At 36.0% G+C, this 20,496-nt stretch overlaps 1 pseudogene; it reads right to left on the bottom strand.

The window, feature by feature from the left end:
* The window catches only part of LOC132486765 (beta-citrylglutamate synthase B-like), a 76,108-nt pseudogene extending 58,227 nt beyond the window's left edge, over positions 1-17,881 (bottom strand).
* Positions 17,882-20,496: the final 2,615 nt, after the last annotated feature.

The raw sequence follows: 20,496 nt of genomic DNA, 5'->3' as shown, positions 1-20,496 counted from the left end.
CACTTATTAGCTTATAATAGAGAATATATTTTATCTAATTTATTTATTGTCTGTCTCCTCTCATTCCATCAGGGTAGGGATTTTTGTCTGAGTTGTACCTGCTATACATCTAAGACTAAGAGTAGTGCCTGGCACTTATGAGTTTCTCAACAATATTTATTAAACATATGAATGAAGGTATTCATTTTCATGGTCTTCATTGTTTTTAAGGTCATCAGATTCCCCTAAGTTGTTAAATAAACCATGCAGTGTTAATATTGCAGTTTCAATAATTATGCTATTGTAATAGAGGGGGAAATGGCATGTCATTGTTTTCTAAGTTGATTACTCAAATTTATAATCAATGCGACTGTGTTGTTTATGGCAAATTACCAGACTCTCATGTATCCTTATTGTCATAACTTTTTTTGTTTTTATTAATTTTTAAAAATTTTATTTAGTTATTTACTTATTCATTTATTTTTGGCTGCGTTGGGTCTTTGTTGCTGCACGCGGGCTTTCTCTAGTTGTGGTGAGCAGGGGCCACTCTTCGTTGTGGTGCACGGGCTTCGCATTGCAGTGGCTTCTCTTTGTTGCAGAACACGGGCTCTAGGTGAGCAGGCCCAGTAGTTGTGGCTCACGAGCTCTAGAGTGCAGGCTCAGTAGTTGTGGCTCATGTGCTTAGTTGTTCCACGGCATGTGCCATCTTCCTGGATCAGGGATCAAACCTGTGTCCCCTGCATTGGCAGGCAGATTCTTAACCACTGTGCCACCAGGGAAGTCCAAAGTTTTTAATTTTTAGGGAGTCCAATTTTTCTGTTTTATTGCTTGTACTTTTGTTGTCATATCTAAGAAACCATTGCCTAACTCACAATCACAAAGAGTTATGTCTGCTTCCTCCAAGAATTTAAAAATTAGTTGTAGCTCTTACTTTTGGACTTTGATCCATGTTGAGTGAATTTTTTTGTATGGTGTAATAAGGCAGTCCAACCTTAGTCTTCTGTATGTAGATACCCAGTTGTTGCAGAAATATTTGTTGAAAAGATTGTTTTCCCCCATTTAAATGTCTTGATATCCTGTGTTCCATTGCCCTATATGTCTATCCTCATTGGCAAAACCACATTATTTGGATTATCATAGCTTTGTAGTAAGTTTTGAAAACAGGAAATGAGAATCTTCCAACTTTGTTCTTTTCAAGTGTTTTTTGGCTCTTCTGGGTCCCTTGTATTTCCATATGAATTTAAAAATCATCTTGTCAATTTCTGGGGGAAAAAAGGCAGCTGAGATTTTGAGATGGATTGTGTTGAATCTAGGCAGTTTGGGGAGTACTGACATTTTAATATTAAGTCTTTTAACCTATCAACACAGGATGTCTTACCATGTATTTAGTTCCTCAAACAATGTTTTGTGGTTTCAGATTATAAATCTTGTACTTTTTGTTACATTTATTCCTAAATATTCTTTTGGATGCTATTGTAAATGAAATTGTTTTCTTAATTTCATTTTTGCACTGTTCATTGATAACGTATAGAAATACAATTGGTTTTTCATATATTGCGTAAATTATGTTTTAACATCAAACCAACCTGATGCTAATGTGGAGAATATACTGAAAGAGAAACTTATGGTAGTATAATTGGCTTTCTTTATGTACAGTTTATGGTGAAAGAGTGGGAGGCATAGCAGGAGCAGGATGAATTTTTGGAGTCAAAACTAAAAATGTTTTAAAAATTATTTTATAGTATTTCAGATCTTGCCTTGGTTGACTGGGTTTTAGCCAAACACTAAGGTGTTAGTTTGGTGAGTTTAAGTTGATATTAGGAAGTATGCAGCAGTAAAAAAAAGAGATGACACATAAATAGAAGTGTTTTCCAGTTCCTTCTTGCAGCATGGCTAATAGGTGTTCTTGGAGAAAAACTAATCTGAAATAGTTAATAGGTGTTGTTATTGTCTGGAGTTGGACCCACTTAAACAAGCATTCTGTCTGTCAGCATTAATGGTCTGGGGAGGGGAGACTGAGTCAAATACCAAAATCAACCCAGCTTCTGGCATATGGCACTATTTTATCAGCTTTTTCAGTGAATAACTGTTGGACAAACATTTGCATGTGCCGAGTAATCAAGAACCTGCTACCTACATAAATTCTTATATTCTACAGTGTTAATTACCGATAGCTTTTCAGGAAACTCCTCAGCTATTCAGACTCTGAGTATGTCCTTAGGAAAAACCAGATTTTTCCAGCTAATGGTTAACTTTTTAATACCAGAACTTAAATTTTTATCATTTTGGATGAAAACTTACTAAAATGTACTATATGTACTTTTCTGCTTTCAAATGTATCACTAAAGTTGACACTGTTTAATGACTCAAGGTCATCATCATTAACCTTGAGTAATGTGCTGAAGATATTATGTGCAAATGCAGGTATCAGAGATGTAAGCCCTCAAAGGGGAATTCACTTGAGTTGAGAAAGCATACCTTCTTGGATTGAGTTTCTTGAAAAAGTTCCAGTTAACAGATTTTTAAAAATTTAATAGCTTTATTGATACATAATTCATAAAACATACAATTCATCCATTTCAAGTGTATAATTAAATGGTTTTTAGTATTTCAGAGTTGTGTGAAATCACCATAGTCACCATAGTCAATTTTAGAACATCTTCATCATCCCAAGAAGAAACCCTGTACTCCCTAGCAGTCACTCCCACTTTCCCCAAAAAACTCAAGTCTACTTTGTTTCTGTATAGATTTGTGTATTCTGGACTTTTCATATAAATGGAGTCATATAATAATGTGGCATTTATAATTGGCTTCTTTCACTCAGCAAATATTTTCAAGATTTGTCCATGTTGTGGCATGCATTGGTACTTCACTCCTTTTTATTGATGATGAATACTCCATTGTGTGTGTGTGTGTGTGTGTGTGTGTGTATGCACACATTTATCCATCAGTTGATGAATATTTGATTATTTCTTCTTTTTGTTGTTTTTAAGTAATGTAAATCATTCATATACAAGTTTTTGTGTGCACCTATGTTTTAATTTTGGGGGAGTATATATCTCTTGGGTATATATTGCTCTTGGGAGTAAATACTCTTTTTCTGAGGGCTGGTATTTGCTTTTTTCTCACAAAGTTGGAATGAGGCACCTACAATCATAAGACAACATAGGCAGTATAGCATGGCTGCTTTTCTGTAAAATTAATAGATGAAAGACTGAAGTTTGGGAAGTGGCTTTTCCTCCAGAATTTTACCATTTTTTAAAACTACTGTGGGTTTTTTTCCACTCATCAGCACCATTTCAGAACATCATCTAGATACTATAATAAGATTGAAAGTACTGGGTCTTTCATGGGTGGATCAGTTCTCATCAGGTATCTCCATATTTTGAATAACACCATTTTCATAGATTGAATTAGTGTGGTAACATGGGGGAGTTGAAAAATGGTAAAAAATATTCTTAGTCACTAACAATACCTTGGAGTAAATTCTAGAACTGTGTTGTAAATTAATAGCTTTGATATCCGTTGGTAAGCCCATAATTCTGAAAAGATCATTTAGTGATTATAAAAAGATAACAAAATCAGTGACCATATCACTTATTAGGTTATCACTTAATATTTTATTTATCAAATATTTGAATGCCTGCTGGGTATTAGACCCCATGATTGGAATTAAAAAATGAATAGGGCATGGTTTATCCCATGAGGAGCTGACAGCATAGTAGACCATATGTATATATACGTATATATATATGTATATATATAAATCTGGTAGGAGTTATAATGTGATTCATAAAAAAATGGAATAGCAGGAGTATGTAGTGCATGTGAGAATATGGCATGAGTTTGAAAAGCCAAGATAGGGCCAACTTGGGAATATGTCTCCTAAATATTTGAGACCTTTACTGTGGGTTAAGGGGAATTGTCATTTGATTTTAAACAGTGATCTGACTTATATTTTAGAAAAACAACTGGTGACAGTGACAGGGTAGAGAATAACCTGTAGAAGGGCTGTGCAGGATGTATGTAAGAGATGTTTCTAAGGTATAATGAGCACCAGGTGCAATTTGATTAGCTTTGTATGTAGAGGTGTGGTCAGAAATTGGAATAGATTTAGATGCAGAGATATTGTTAGATATTCTAAATTGCTTTGAGACAAGAAATACAGCTATTTTGGGGCCAAGTAAATCAGTCTCCTAGTTATGGGTTCAGTTGTTCAGCAGAATTTGTTAATAGTCTTGAACTTATTTTACACTCTTCTCTTTTAACATTCATTGCATTTCCTGGACCTGATAAGTCTGCTCTTTCTTTGCCCATTTATTTATTTCCTCAAAAAGTCATTTCCTTACCTCCAATTTTATTTATAAGTAGACTAAAAATTATTATCTGATGACTGCATTTGCACATACCCAGGCAAGTCTGTGTCATGCCAGTTGCAAGAGGGAGAGTTGAGTTGAAGACAAACATCTTTATGTCTGGGTAAATCATATTGCCTGTAATTGAGACAAAAAACACTGGAAGAACAGAGTTAAGAGAAAAAAAATAAGGCAATTGTGTATCTCTTGAATGCTATATGGTGAAATGTTCTAAACTTTAAGGATTTTATAGGATTCTATAGTCTAGCACAGGGAAAATAGTCAACCTGTTTTAAGCTTGCAGGGACTTGATTTAGTGGTACTTGCCAGACTAGAAGTTGTAAAACATCAAGAAAACAGATATATTTTTCATCAGAATCATAAAGCTGTTGAGGTGATAGTCTGTGTTGAGTTGTTCTTAAAACATAAGTTAGGTCATATCACTTCTCTGCCCCAAACTTGCCAGTGTTTTCCCACCTCATTCAGAGTAAAAGTAGATCTTTACACACAAGGCCCTACATGCTCTGTTCCCTGTTACTTTTCTGATTTCATCTTTTCCTACTCTTCTTCTGATTCTTTTGCTCCAGTCACACTGACCTCTTTGTCAGCGTGATGCCTTGAAAAAGGAATACCTTTTGCCTCAGGACATTTGCACTTGCTGTATTTCTGCTTAGAAGGCTCTTCTCCAGATATCCACGTGGCTTGTTCTCTCACTTTATACAGGTGTTTACTCAAAAGTTACCTATTCAGCGATGCCTTATCTGGTCACCCTTCACCAAATGCAACTGTAACATTTCATACCCCCTGCCTCCTCCTTTGCATTTATCACTATCCAACATAAAATTTTATGTATTTATTTCATTACTTATCTTCTCCATTATTGTGGAAACTCTGTGAGGGCAAAGATTTTTATTTCTTTTGTGTTCCCAGTTCCTAGAATAATACCTGGTATGCATTAGGTACTCTAAAATTTTTGTGGAAGGAAAGAAGGCAGGGAAGAATGAAAGACAGAAGGAGGAAGGGACAGAAGAAAAGAGAAAAAAAAGCATAAATTCTTCTGTAATGCCATTAAACTTAGTGATAAAATTTTTATCAGCTGTAAACATCTCTGCTTTTAATGGTCCATTTCCTTTAAAATGTCAAAGTCCAAAACCTAGGAAGTAACACATGACCTAAATAAACTGAATTTGCTCATACATTTTTTTTTCCTGATTTTTCAACTGTATTTGGACTAGAGGTAAGGCACTGTTTTAGGTTGAATTGCCATCTCGTTCATATGTTAAAATCTTAATGCCCAGTAACTCAGAATGTGAGTTTGTTTAGAAATAGGGTTGTTGCTGAGATACTGGGGTAGGGTGGGCCAGTCACCCAATATGACTAGTGTCCTTATAAAAAGGGGAAATTGGAACACAGACATGTACGTGAGGAGAACATTGTGTGAAGATGGTGGCAGAGATCTACATGCCGAGGAATGCCATGCCAGTGTTTGCCAGAAAACCACCAGAAGCTAGGAGAGAGGCATGGAACAGATTCTCTGTCACTGCCCCAGAAGGAATCAACACTGACAACCTTGGCCTTCCAGCCTCCAGAACTGAGACAATAAATTACAGACATACCTTGGAAATATGGTGGGTTCAGTTCCAGACCACCATAATAAAGCAAATATCACAACTAAGCTAATAACATAAATTTTTTGGCTTCCCAGTGCATTTAAACATTATGTTTATATTATACTGTAGTCTATTAAGTATGCAGAATTATCTTAAAAAACAATGTACATACCTTAATTAAAAAATGCTTTACTGCTAAAAAGTAATAACCAACATCTGAGCCTTCTCTGAGTTGTATATTAGTAACATCAAAGATCACTGATCACAGATTACTATAACGAATATAATAATGATGAAAAATTTTGAAATGTTGCAAGAATTACCAAAATGTAACACAGAGACATGAAGTGAGCAAATGCGGGAAAAATGATGCCAATAGACTTGCTGGACACACGGTTGCCACAAGCCTTCAGTGTGTAAAAAACACAATAAAGTGAGGCACAGTAAAACGAGGTATGCCTGTACTATTGCTTAAGCCACTCAGTTTGTGGTATTTTGTTATGGCAGCCTGAGCAAACTAATATAGGCACTCTCAGGTTCCCTCATTGAGAATAATATATAAAGAACAATAAGTTATGAATTTGATTTAACCATGCATTTCATATGGTCGTTTTTTAAAGTTATATCTGTGAAAATGTTTTTTAAAAATACAGGAAAGGGGCTTCCCTGGTGGTGCAGTGGTTGAGAGTCCGCCTGCCGATGCAGGGGACATGGGTTCGTGCCCCGGTCCGGGAGGATCCCACGTGCCACAGAGCGGCTGGGCCCATAAGCCATGGCCACTGGGCCTGCGCGTACAGAGACCGTGCTCCACAACAGGAGAGGCCACAGCAGTGAGAGGCCCACATACCACAAAAAAAAAAAACAGGAAAAGTATTAAAGGATAAAATAAGAATCTCCATATGTAACATCTCAAATGAAAACTGATTTTTTTTTCAGATTTTCTCTTTTTAAACATTTTACTTACAGGTAATTATAGATTCACAGGAAATTGTAAAAATAGTACAGAGAGGTCCTTTATACCTTTTCCTCAGTTTGCCCCAAGGTTACATCTTAAATAATTATAGTACATGATGAAAACCGGAAAATTGATATCGGTATAATGTATATGTAAAGTTTTGTACCCTTTCACCATATGTGTAAATTGGTGTAACCACCACCATATTCCTGATCCAGAACTAGTCCATTACACAAAGATCTGCTCCTTGTTGCCTACCCTTTATAGTCACACCCATCCCTTTCCCCCTCACCACACCTAAACCCTGGCAACTGTTGCTCTGTTCTCCATCTCTGTAATTTTTTCATTTTGAGGATATTCTAAAAATGGAATCATAAATAATGTGACTTTTTGAGATTGGCTTTTTTCACTCAGCATAATGCCCTTCAGATCTATCCAAGTTGTAACATATGTCAGTAGTTTGTTTCTTTTCATTACTGAGTAGTAGTCCATGGTATGGTTGTCCTACAGTTTCTTTAATCATTTACCAATGGAGGGTATTTTGATTATTTCCAGGTTTGGGCTATTACAAATAAACCTGCTGTACTTATGTACAGGTATTTGTGTGAATGTAAGTTTTCAGTCCTCTGCTTTAAATGCTGAGGATTGCAATTGGTGGAACATAGGATAAATGTATGTTTTCTTTTTAATAAACTGTCAAACTATTTTCTAAGTGGCTGTACAATTCCCACCAAAAGTGAATGAGAGATCCCAGTTTCTCTGCATGCTTACCAACATTTGGTATTACCACTATTTTTAATTTTATTTGTTCTAATAGGTGTACAGTGACATTGTGGTTTTGATTTAATTGCTTTAATGTATAGTGATGTTGAAAATCTTTTTAAGTGCTCATCTACTACCTGTATATCTTCTTTTCTGTTTTCTTTATGCATTCATCCATCACCAGATACTTAGGTTTTTTCTGTACCTTGGCTATTGTGAATAAGTCTGCAGTGAACATGGGAGTACATATGGCTCTTTGAGATAATGCTTTCAGTTCCTTTGGATATATGCCCAGAAGTGGGATTGCTAGATGATATGGTAGTACTACTTTTCATATTTTGAGGAATCTCCAGACTTTTCCATAATTGCTGTACCAGTTTACATACATTCCCACCAACAATGTATGAGGGTTTCCTTTTCTCTACATCTTGCCAACACTTGTTATCTCTTGTCTTTTTGATGATAGCCATTCTAACAGGTGAAGTGGTAACTCATTGTGGTTTTGATTTGTGTTTTCCTGATGACTAATGATGTTGAGAATAATTTCATGTACCTGTTGGCCATTTGCATGTCTTCTTTGGAAAAATGTCTATTCAGGTCCTTTGCCCTTTTTTTTTTTTTTTTTTTTTTGTGGTTCGCGGCCCTCTCACTGTTGTGGCCTCTCCCGTTGCGGAGCACAGGCTCCAGATGCGCAGGTTCAGCAGCCATGGCTCACGGGCCCAGCCGCTCCGCGGCATGTGGGATCTTCCAAGACTGGGGCACGAACCCGTGTCCCCTGCATCGGCAGGCGGACTCTCAACCACTGTGCCACTAGGGAAGCCCCCTTTTCCCATTTTTAATTGGATTATTTGTGTTTTTGCTATTGTGAGTTCCTTATATCAATATATTTTAGATATTAACCCCTTAGGATATAGATGATTTGCAAGTATTTTCTCCCAATTCGTAGGTTGCATTTTCATTTTGATGATTATTTCCTTGGCTGTGCAGAAGCTTTTTAGTTTGATGTAGTTCCACTTGTTTATTTTTCTTTTGTTGCCTGCGCTTTTTGTGTCATACTCAGAAAATCATTTCCAAGACCAATGTCAAGGAGAATTTTTACTGTATTTTCCTCAAGGAGTTTTATGGCTTTATTTCTTACATTTAAGTATTTAATGCATTTTAGTTAATTTTGTGAGTGGTATAAGATAAGGGTTCAGTTTCATTTTTCTGTATATGGATAGTTTTCACTGACTATCAGTATCATTATTAAAGATACTGTCCTTTCCCCATTGCATGTTCTTGGTGCACTTGTCAAAAATTAGTCAACTGTATATACCTAGGTCTATTTCTGGGTTCTTGAGTCTGTTAAGTTGGTCTGTGTATCTATTTTTTTGCCAGTACCATACTATTTTGACTATGATAGCTTTATAATATATTTATATTTATATTTATAATATATATATTATAAAACATTTAGATAGTTTGAAATCAGGAAGTGTGATGCCTCCATTTTTTTCTTCTTTCCCAAAATTGCTTTGGATATTTGGGGTCTTCTTTGGTTCCATATGAATTTTAGGATTGTTCTCTAATTTGTGAAAAAATTTCCATTGGGAATCTTGATAGGAATTGCAATGAATCTGTAGATGGCTTTGAGTAGTATGGGAATTTTAACAATCCTTTTAATCCAAAACACAAGTTATCTTTCCATTTATTTGTGTATTCTTTAGTTTCTTTCATCATTGTATTAGTTTTCAGTATAGAGATCTTAACCTTCTTAGTTAAATTTATTCCTAAGTATTTTACTGTTTTTGATGGTATTGTAAATGGGATTTTAAAAATTTCTTTTTCAGATAATTTATTGTTATTGTATAGAAACTATTGATTTTGTATGTTGATTTTGTATCCTGCAGCTTTACTGAATTCATTGATTAGATCTAACAGGTTTTTTTGGTGGAGTCTTTAGGATTTTCTATTGATACATATAAGATAATGTCATCTGCAAATACAGACAATTGTACTTCTTACTTTCCAATTCTGATACCTTTTATTTCTTTCTCTTGCCTGATTGCTCTGACTAGGGCTTCCAGTACTATGTTGAATGGGAGTGGTGACGGTGGGCACCTTTGTCTTGTTCAATCTTAGAAGAGAAGCTTTCAACCTTTCATCATTGAGTGTGATGTTATTTGTGAGCTTGTCATATATGGACCTTATTACATTGTGGTATGTTCCCCCTATAGCTAATTTGTTGAGATTTAAAAAATCACGAATGGATGTTGAATTTTATCAAATGATCATATGATTTTTATCTTTTATTTTATTGATGTAATGTATCCCATTTATTTATTTGTATATGCTAAACAATCCTTTTATCCCAGGGATAAATCCCACTTGATCACGGTGTATGATCCTTTTAATATACTGCTGAATTCAGTTTGCTAGTATTTTGTTGATTATTTTTGCATCTATATTCATCAGGGATATTGTTTTTTAGTTTTCTTTTCTTGTAGTGTCCTTATCTGACTTTGCTACCTGGTAATTGACTCATAAAAGGAGTTTTGTGGTGGTCCCTACCGTTTGATTTTTTTGGAAGAGTTTGAGAGGATTGGCATTAATTGTTCTTTAAACATTTGGGAAAATTCACCACTGAAGCTGTCTGGTCCTGGACTTTTCTTTCTTGGGAGGTTTTTGATTACTGATTCATTCTTTTTACTTGCTGGTCTTTTCAGATTTTTTTCTTCCTTATTCAGTCTTGGTAGGTTGTATGTTTCTAGGAATTTAATCATTTCTTTTAGGTTATCATGTTTGTTGGCATATAGTTGTTCATAGTGATTTGTTATGACTCTTTGTATTTCTGTGGTATTAGTTGTAATGTCTCTTCTTTCAAATATAATTTTATTGATTAGGGTCCTCCTCTCTCTTTTCCTTGGTGAATCTAGCTAAAGCTTTGTAAGTTTTGTTCATCTTTTCAAAGACCAATTCTTAGTTTTGTTAATCTTTTCTATTGTTTTCCTGTTTTCTATTTCATTTATTTTTTGCCTTAATGTTTATTATTTCCTTCCTTCAGTTGACTTTGTGCTTAGTATGCCCCTCTTTTTCTAGTTCCTTGAGGTTTAAAGTTAGGTTGTTTATTAGAGATCTTTATTGTAATGTCTGAACCTCCCTCTTAGAACTGTTTTTGCTGCATTCCATAAGTTTCAATATGTTGTGTTTCCATTTTCATTTGTCTCAAGATATTTCTAGGAACTTTTCCATTTCTTCTAGGTTGTCCATTTTATTAGCTTATAGTTTTTTTTTGTGGTTGTCTTTTACAATCCTTTGTATTCCCATAATGTCGGTTGTAATTTCTCCTTTTTCATTTCTGATTTTATTTATTTGGACCTCGCTTTCTATCTTGATGAAGCTGGCTAAACATTTATCAATTTTATTTCTCTTTTCGAAGAACCAGTTCTTAGTTTCATTGATATTCTCCTGGTAGGCATGGCTAGCCCCTGGTCCAGTTGGTTGCTGGTCCCTACCTGGTTTGGAGGCTGCCAGCTACTGGTTGGCAGGGCTGGTAAGTACTGTTGGATCCTGGTGAGGCTGAGTGAGAAGTCTTAGGTACCTTGGAGCTGGTGTTGGCCTGCTGGTGTGTTGGCTGAGTCTTGACAAGGCAGGCTGTTGGACTGTAGTGTTCCTGGGGCTGGTGTCTGTCTGCTAGTGGGCAAGTTGGGGACCAGGGAGTTCTAGCAATAATGCTGCCTCTCTGGTGTGCAATACCAGGTTTTGGTATCTCTGGCTAAAAAGCCTCGGGTGTCTGAAGCTGGTGTTGGCCCACTGGTGGGAGTCACTGGCTCTTGACACAGCTGGCAGTGGGGTCTGGGGTGTTCTGAAGATTGTGCCAGCCCTCTGGTGGGTGGAGCTGGACTCCAGTGTCTCTTGTTGCAGGATCCTGGGGGTCTTAGGGTTGTTGTTTGAGCCTGCTGATGGTCAGGGCTTGGGGCTTACGGGGTCCTGGGGCTGGTGTCTGCACACTGGTCAGTGGAGCTGAGTCCCAGGGTCTTTGGCTGCAGCACTCTGGGGGTACTGGAGTAGTGCCTGTATACTGGTATGTGTGGTCAGGTCCTGTGCCTTCTGGTGGATAAGGCTGTGTGTCAGGGCAGCTATAAGCTCTGCTCAGGAGGACTTAAGGCAGCGTGCTTGCTGACAGGTGCAGTTTTGTCCCCACCTGGCTAGTTGCTTGGCCTGATGTCCCAGTACTGGTGCCAAAAGGCTAGTGGGTGGGGCCCGGTCCTGGTGCTAATAAGCTAGAGGGAGAATTCCAAAGTGGCACTTGCCAGCACCAGTGTCCACATGGTAGAATGAAGTAGCCAAAATCGGTGCCGCTACTGTCTATGTCCCCAGAGTGAGCTCAAGTTGCTTCCTGCCTCTCTGGGAGACTCTCCAAGATCAGTGGGTGGGTCTGAACCCAGGCTCCTTTCAAATTACTGCTTCTTCCCCATGTCTGGAGCATGTGAGATTTTGTGTGTGCCATGTAAGAGTGGAGCTCTATTTCCCACAGCCCTCTACATCTCCTGAGAGTAAGCTCTGTTGACCTTCAAAGCCAAACATTCTGGCAGCTCATTTTCCCAGTGCAGGAGCCCAGTGTGAGGCTCAGACTCATTGCTCCTTGGTGAGAACCTCTCTAATAGTAATGATCCTCCAGTTTGTGGGTCACCCCCCAGGGGGTATGGATCTTGACTATACCATGGTTTCACCCCTCCTACCCATCTTAATATGATTTTATCTTTGTAGCTTTCATTGCAGAAGACCTTTTCTGGTAGGTTCTGGTCTTTCTCATCCATGGTTGCTTTGTAAATAGTTGTAATTTTGGTATGCCTGTGAGAGGAGGTGAACTCAGAATCTTCCTACTCCACTATCTTGACCAAGTTCCCACTTTTATTTCTGATTATAACAATTTGAGTCTTTCTTTTTTCTTAGTCCATCTAGCTGAAAGCTTGTTGACTTTTTCAAAGAACCAACTTTCAGATTCATTAATTTTCTTTATTGTTTTCCTAATCTCTATTTTGTTTATCTCGGTTATGCTCCTTCAGCTATCTTTAGGTTTTGTTTGTTTTTTTTCTATTTCCTTAAGTTTTTTTTTTTTTTTTTTTGGTTGCTTTGGGTCTTCATTGCTGTGCACAGGCTTTCTCTAGTTGCAGAGAATGGGGGCTTCTCTTGTGGAGCACGGGCTCTAGGCATACAGGCTCCAGTAGTTGCAGCACACAGGCTCAGCAGTTGTGGTGCGCAGGCTCGGTAGTTATGGTGCACGGGCTTAGTTGCTCCGTGGCATGTGGGATCTTCCCAGACCAGAGATCGAACTACTGTCCCCTGCATTGGCAGGTGGATTCTTAACCACTGCGCCACCAGGGAAGTCCCTAGTTCCTTAAGTTGTAAAGCTAGATTGTTGTTTTGAGGTCATTCTTGTTTTTTAATGTAAGCATCTATAGCTATAAATTTCCCCTTACCACTGCTTTCACTGTGTCCCAGGTTTTTGGTATGTTTTGGTACGTTGCATTTTCATTTTCATTCATTTAATTATTTTCTAATTTTCCTTGTGATTTCTTCTTTGATTCACTGATCATTCAAAAGTGTGTTATTTAATTTCCCCCAATTTTTAAAATTTTTCAGTTTTATTACTGTTATTGACTTTCTAAGCTCATTACATTGTGGTTGGTAAAGATACTTTGTATGATATCTTGTGGTTGGTGAAGATAATCTGTATGATATCTATCGTTTTAAATCTACTGAGACTTGGGCTTCCCTGGTGGTGCAGTGGTTGAGAGTCTGCCTGCCGATGCAGGGGACACAGGTTCGTGCCCCTGTTTGGGAAGATCCTGCATGCCGCAGAGCGGCTAGGCCCCGTGAGCCATGGCTGCTGAGCCTGTGCATCCGGAGCCCCTGCTCCACAACAGGAGAGGCCACAAAAGTGAAAGGCCCACGTACCGCAAAAAAGAAAAAAAAAATCTACTGAGACTTAATTTGTGGCCCAACACAGTCTATCCTGGAAAATTTCCCATAAGCACTTCAGAAAAATATGTCTGCTGCTCTTATTGGGGAGAGGGTCCTGTTTATGTCTATTAGATCTAGTTGGTTTACTGTGTTGTTTAATTAACTTCTGTCTTATTTAACTTCTGTCTGGTTGTTCTATCTATTATTGAGTGTGGGGTATTGAAGTACCCACCTACTTTTGTAGAACAATTTCTTCCTTCAATTCTGTCAGCTTTTGCTTATATATTTTGCTTATATATTTTGGGGTGCATAAATGTTTATAATTGTTATATATTCTTGATATATTGAATTTTTTATTAATATATAATGTCTTATTTGTCTCGTGAACTTTTTTGATTTAAAGTCTACTTTGACTGATGTTAGTATAGCCACTCTGCTCACTTTTGGTTACTATTTGCATGGGATATCTTTTGCTGTATTTTCACTTTCAATCTGTTTGTATCTTTGAATCTAAAATGAGTATCTTGTAGGCATCATATAGTTAGGTCATGTGTTTTTATCCATTCTGCCAATCTCTGTGTTTTGATTGTCAAGTTTAATCCATTGCATTTAAATAAATTACTGATGAGGGACTTCTGTCATCATTCTGCTCTTTGTTTTCTATATGCCTAATAGCTCCTTTGTCTCTCATTTCATGCATTACTCTTTTCTTTAGTGCTTAGTTGATTTTTTTGGTAGGAAACGTTTAAATTCCATTCTCATTTTCTCTTGTGTACATTCTATAGCTTTTTTTTTTGTATGTGTGGTTACCATGGGGATTACATTTAACATCCTAAATTTATAACACTCTAATTTGAATTTACACCAGCTTAACTTCAATAACATACAAACTTCTGCTCTTTTACAGGTCCATATCCACCCTTTTTTGTATAGATGACACAAAATTACATCTCTATACAATGTGTGCCCCCCAAATATAAACTAATAAATATTATTATTTTTTTAATTTTTTTTAACATCTTCATTGGAGTATAATTGCTTTACAATGGTGTGTTAGTTTCTGCTTTATAACAAAGTGAATCAACTATACATATACATATATCCCCATATCTCCTCCCTCTTGTGTCTCCCTCCCACCCTCCCTATCCCACCCCTCTAGGTGGTCACAGAGCACCAAGCTGACCTCCCTGTGCTGTGTGGCTGCTTCCCACTAGCTATCTATTTTACATTTGGTAGTGTATATATGTCCATGGCACTCTCTTCGTCCCAGCTTACCCTTCCCACTCCCCGTGTCCTCAAGTCCGTTCTCTATGACTGTGTCTTTATTCCTGTCCTGTCCCTAGGTTCTTCAGAACCACTTTTTAAAAAATAATTATTTTAAATGCTTAGTCTCTGAAATTATGTAGACACATGGAATTACAAACTAAAGTTGCAATATTACTAGCTTCTAGACTAATAATTTAAAAAATATATACTAGTCCTTTAAAGCATGTATAAAACAAAAAGTGGAGTTACAAACCATTGTTATAATAATACTAGCTTTTATGATTGCCCATATCTTTACTAAGATGTTTATTTCTTCACACAGATTTGAGTTACCATTTAGTGCTCTTTCATTTCACCCTGTAGGACAACCTTGAGCATTTCTTGCAAGGCAGGCAGATCTAGTGGTAAAGAACTCTCTCAGCTTTTGTTTATCTAGGAATATAATAATTTCAAAGGAAAAGGAAATTATTGAAGGAAAAGAGTCTTAAAAAATCGATTTTCACAATCTTTGTCTTTTCATTTACTTTTTGAGTATTTGTGTGTAATGTAGCTACTTATATGTTTGGGCTATGCCTAAAATTTTAGTATCTTAGTATTTATGTTTGGTCTACTTTTTTTCCTTTATTTTTCTTTTTCTGCCTTGTTTTGGAACAGTTGAATATTTTTTTAGTGTTCTATTTTAATGTATAGTGTTTTATTGTATCTCTTTATATATTTTTAGTAGTTGCTCTAGGGCTTACTATATGCATATTAAACTTTTCACAGCCTACTTAGAATCAGTATTTTGTCACTTAAAGAGAAAAGTAAAGAACTTACAACCATGTATTACTATGTACTTTCTCTTCTTTATATTATTGTCTTATAAATTACATCTAGTTAAATTGTAAATCCCATCACACATTGTTATATTTTTTGTTTTCAACTGTTGAACATATTTTAAAGAACCAAGAAGAAAAGAATAGTCTCCCTATTTACTGAGATATTTTTTATTTTTATTACTTTTTCTTAATTTTTGATATTCCAAATTTATCTTCTGATACATTTATTTCCCTTTTGTCTGAAGGAGTTTCCTTCAACATTTCTTTGAAAGCATATCTTCATTCCTGAAAGTTTTGCTGGATATAGAATTCTTAGTTGACAGTTCCTTTCTTTCATCTCTTTAAATATGTTGTTCCACTCTCTTGGAATCCAGTGTTTCTGATGAAAAATTTGAGTTTTTCAAATTATTTTTCCTTTATATATAAAGCACTGTTAATATATCTGGTTGTTTTTCTTTGTATTTCATTTTTAGCAGTTGAATTATCATATGTCTGGGCATAATTTCTTTGGATTTCTCCTGTTGGGCTTTTCTGAGCTTTTTGAATCTGTATTAATGTATTTCATGAAGTTTATTTCTTTAAATACTTTTTTTTAAGCACCACACTTTCTCCTTTCTTTCTTAGACACAGATGACACAAATGTTAGCCCTTCTGTTATAGTTGCATAAGTCTCTTAAGGTTTTGTTCATTAAAAAAAAATCTTTTTTCACTTTGTTTTTCAGATTGAATAATTTCTATTGATACATTTTCTAGTCCACTTATTCATTTTTCTGTTATGTTTGTTCTGCTATTGATGTTACCCAGTTATTTAAAAATTTTGTTTGTTTTCAGTTCAAAACATTTCACTTGTTTCTTTTTTATATTGTCTGTTTAAGTGATGAAATTTTCTATTTTTCCATTGGTTCAAGAATGTTTTTGATTGATTCATGGAGTATTTTTATAATAGCTACTTTAGAATCTCTGATAATTCCAACATCTTTGTCATCTCAGCATTAACATCCTTTATCTTTTCCCCTGCACTTTGAGATTTTGCAAGTTATTTGTGTGATGAGTAAGTTTGGATTATATTCTGGACATTTTGAATATTATAAGACTATGATATCATTTCAATTCTATGGATAATGTTAATAGTTTTGTTTCAGCAGGGAGCCAACCTGGTTAGGTTCAGGGAACTGGTTCCAACTCACTGCTGTAGACTGTGGTTCCAATGTCAGTTGCATTTTTACAGTCTTTGTAGCACTATGTTGTTTTCCTGCGTGTGTGCCATCCAGTGGTCAGACTTGACCAGAGCTGTGGTGTAGAGGTTCAGTTTTTTAGTTTTTAATTGAAGTATAGTTGATGTATAATATTATATAAGTTATGGGTATACAATACAGTGATTCACAATTTTTAAAGGTTATACTTCATCTATAGTTACTACAGAATATTGGCTATGTTCCTTGTGTTGCACAACATATCCTTATAGCTTATTTTATACATAATAGTTTGTATCTCTTAATCCCCTACCCTTATATTGCCCCCTTCAGTCTCCCCACTTGTAACCACTAGTTTGTTCTCTGTATCTATTTATTTATTTTTTGTTGTATTCACGAGTTTGTTGTATTTTTTCAGATTCCACATAAGTGACATTGTACAGTATTTGTTTTTCTCTGTCTGACTTATTTTACTTAGCATAATACCCTCCAAGTCAATCCATATTGTTGCAAATGGTAAAATTTAATTCTCTTTATGGCTTAGGAGTATTCCATTGTGTATATCTATATTACATGTTCTTTATCCATTCATCTGTTGATGGACAATTAGGTTGCTTCCATATCTTGGCAATTATAAATAATGCTGTTATGAACATTGGGGTGCAATGTTCATATATGTTCATTTCAAATTAGTGTTTTGTTTTTTTTCAGATAAATACCGAGAAGTGGAATTGCTGGGTCCTATGGTAGTTCTATTTTTAGTTTTTTGGGAAACCTCCATACCGTTTTTCACAGTGGCTGCACTAATTTACATTCCCATACTTTTAGGGTGTACAAGGGTTCCCTTTTCTCCACATCCTCAGCAATATTTATTTGTGTTCTTTTTTATAATAGCCACTCTGACAATGAGGTGATATCTCATTGTGGTTTTGATTTGCATATCCCTGATGATTAGCAATGTTGAATATCTTTTCACGTACCTGTTGGCCACCAGCATGTCCTCTTTAGAAAACTGTCTATTCAGGTCTTCTGCCCATTTTTAAATCGGGTTGTTTATTTTTTTGATATTAAATTGCATGAGCTAAATATATATATACTATATTAACCTCTTATTGGTCATATCATTTGCAAATATTTTTTCCCATTCAGTAGGTTTTCTTTTCATTTTGTCAGTGGTTTTCTTTGCTATGCAGAAGCGTTTAAGTTTAATTAGGTCCCATTTGTTTATTTTTGCTTTTAATTACTTTGCTTTAGGAGACACATCCAAAAAAATATTGCTATGATTTATGTCAAAGTGTGTTCTCCCTATGTTTTCCTCTAAGAGTTTTATGGTTTCTGGTCTTATGTTTAGGTCTTTAATCCATTTTTAGTTTATTTTTGTATATGGTGTTAAGGAATGTTCTAATTTCATTCTATTACATGTAGCTGTCCAGTTTTCCAAGCACCCCTTATAGAAGAGACTGTCTTCTCTACATTGTATATTCTTGCCTCCTTTATTGTAGATTAATTGACCATACATGTGTGGGTTTATTTCTGGGCTCTCTATTCTGTTCCATTGTGGTATGTGTCTGTTTTTGTGCCAGTGACATACTGTTTTGATTACTGTAGCTTTGTAATATAGTCTGAAGTCAAGGAGTCTGATTCCTTCAGGTTGGTTCTTCTTTCTCAAGATTGTTTTGGCTATTTGAGATCTTTTGTGCTTCCATAGAAATTTAAAAGTTTTTTGTTCCAGTTCTGTGAAAAATGTCACTGGTATCAATATTTTGATAAGGATTGCATTGAATCTGTAGATTGCAGATCCTTGGGTAGTATGGTCATTTTAACAATATTGATTCTTTTAATACAGGAACATGGTATATATTTTCATCTGTTTGTGTCATCTTCAATTTCTTTCATCAGCATCTTATAATTTTCAGAGTATATGTCTTTTACCAACCTAGGTAGATTTATTCTTAGGTGGTTTTTTTTTTTTTGATGTGGTAGTAAATGGGATTTTTGCCTTAATTTTTCCTTCTGATAATTTGTTGTTAGTGTATAGAAATGCAACAGATTTCGGCATATTAATCTTGTATCCTGCAACTTTACTGAATTTACTGATGAGGTCTAGTAGTCTTCTGGTGGCATCTTTAGGGCTCGCTATGTGTAATATCATGTCATCTGCAAAGTGACAGTTTTACTTCTTTCTTTTCAATTTGGATTCCTTTTTTTTTTCTTGTCTGATTGCTGTGGCTAGGACTTCTAATACTATGTTGAATAGAAGTGTCAAGAGTGGGCATCCTCATCGTGTTCCTGATCTTAGAGGAAATGCTTTCAGTTTTTCACCATTGAGTATGATGTTAGCTGTGGGTTTGTCGTATATGACCTTTATTATGTTGACGTATGTTCCCTCTATGCCCACTTTCTGGACAGTTTTTATCATAAAGAGGTGTTGAATTTTGACAAAAGCTCTTCCTGCATCTATTGAGTTAATCATATAGATTTTATTCTTCAGTTTGTTACTGTGGTGTATCACATCGATTTGTGGATATTGAAAAATTCTTGTATCCCTAGGATAAATCCCACTTGATCATGGTGTATGATCTTTTTATGTATTGTTGGATTCAGTTTGCTAATATTTTGTTGAGGATTTTTGCATCTATGTTCATCAGTTATATTGGCCTATAATTTTTTGTGTGTGTGCCTCTTGTCTTTGGTTTTGTTATCAGGGTGATGCTGACCTCATAGAAAGAGTTTGGGTGCAGGTCAGAGGTGAGCTTAGGAGTTCCTAAATGACTTTATGAGTTTGCTTTCCTGAGCTTTTACAGTCCAAAATATCCCTCAAACTTTGCAGTTTCTTGGTGTTCCTCTTAATAGTTGTCTACTCAGAAAACTAGGACTTTAGTTACCATACACTGCTGTGCACTTCTGCAAGTACCTCTGCATCTAAGGCCAAGAGACAGTTGGTAGGGGGACTGATGGAGGATAAAAGCAATGGGTGTTTGCCCCACATTGTTATAATCACAGGTCCTCTAAACAGAGGAGAAGCCTCCCCTCTCTCAGTTTTGGTTTTTGCATGCTCCCATTGTCTCTGCCTGTTGCCACTACCACAGGATTACTTGGAGGCTGCATGTGGGGGAACAAAGCAGTCTTTCTGAGCATTAGTAGTGCCCTTTCCATTCCTTGAGGAAAGCTAGAGGGCTTCTCCTGGAGCTCTTTCTGCCTGCACCCTGTTGTCTACTTTAAGCATATTGAGTTTAGGTGACAGTTACTTGAGGAAAAAAATAGTAAACCAGCGTGACAGTATTTCAAATGCTGTTCTTTCCCAGAATCCACCTGGTACAGTTAACTTTTCAGAGTTTTCAAATATCTGTTCTATCCAATCTGTCTGGGTTTTATTGTTTTTTTGTTGTTGTTGTTGTATTCAATGGGATAGATTGACTGGGGTGTACTTATATTTAACCCAGAACTGGAACCTTCTCCCTTAGATTGCAGGGATGTATTAGTTGGTATGCCATTGGTACTTTGAGGATAATGATTGTGTGAGCATCTTTGGTCAATCTGAGTTATTTTATGCTATTATGGTCTTTTTGTCCTTTTCTTTCTTCCTTTCCTTCCCTTCTTTCTTCTTCTTTC

The sequence above is a fragment of the Mesoplodon densirostris genome, chromosome 3 (genome assembly GCF_025265405.1).
Source record: "Mesoplodon densirostris isolate mMesDen1 chromosome 3, mMesDen1 primary haplotype, whole genome shotgun sequence".
In the NCBI taxonomy this organism is placed as follows: Eukaryota; Metazoa; Chordata; class Mammalia; order Artiodactyla; family Ziphiidae; genus Mesoplodon; species Mesoplodon densirostris.
Note: the sequence above shows the minus strand (reverse complement) of the source record. Positions and strands in the feature narration are given on the sequence as shown.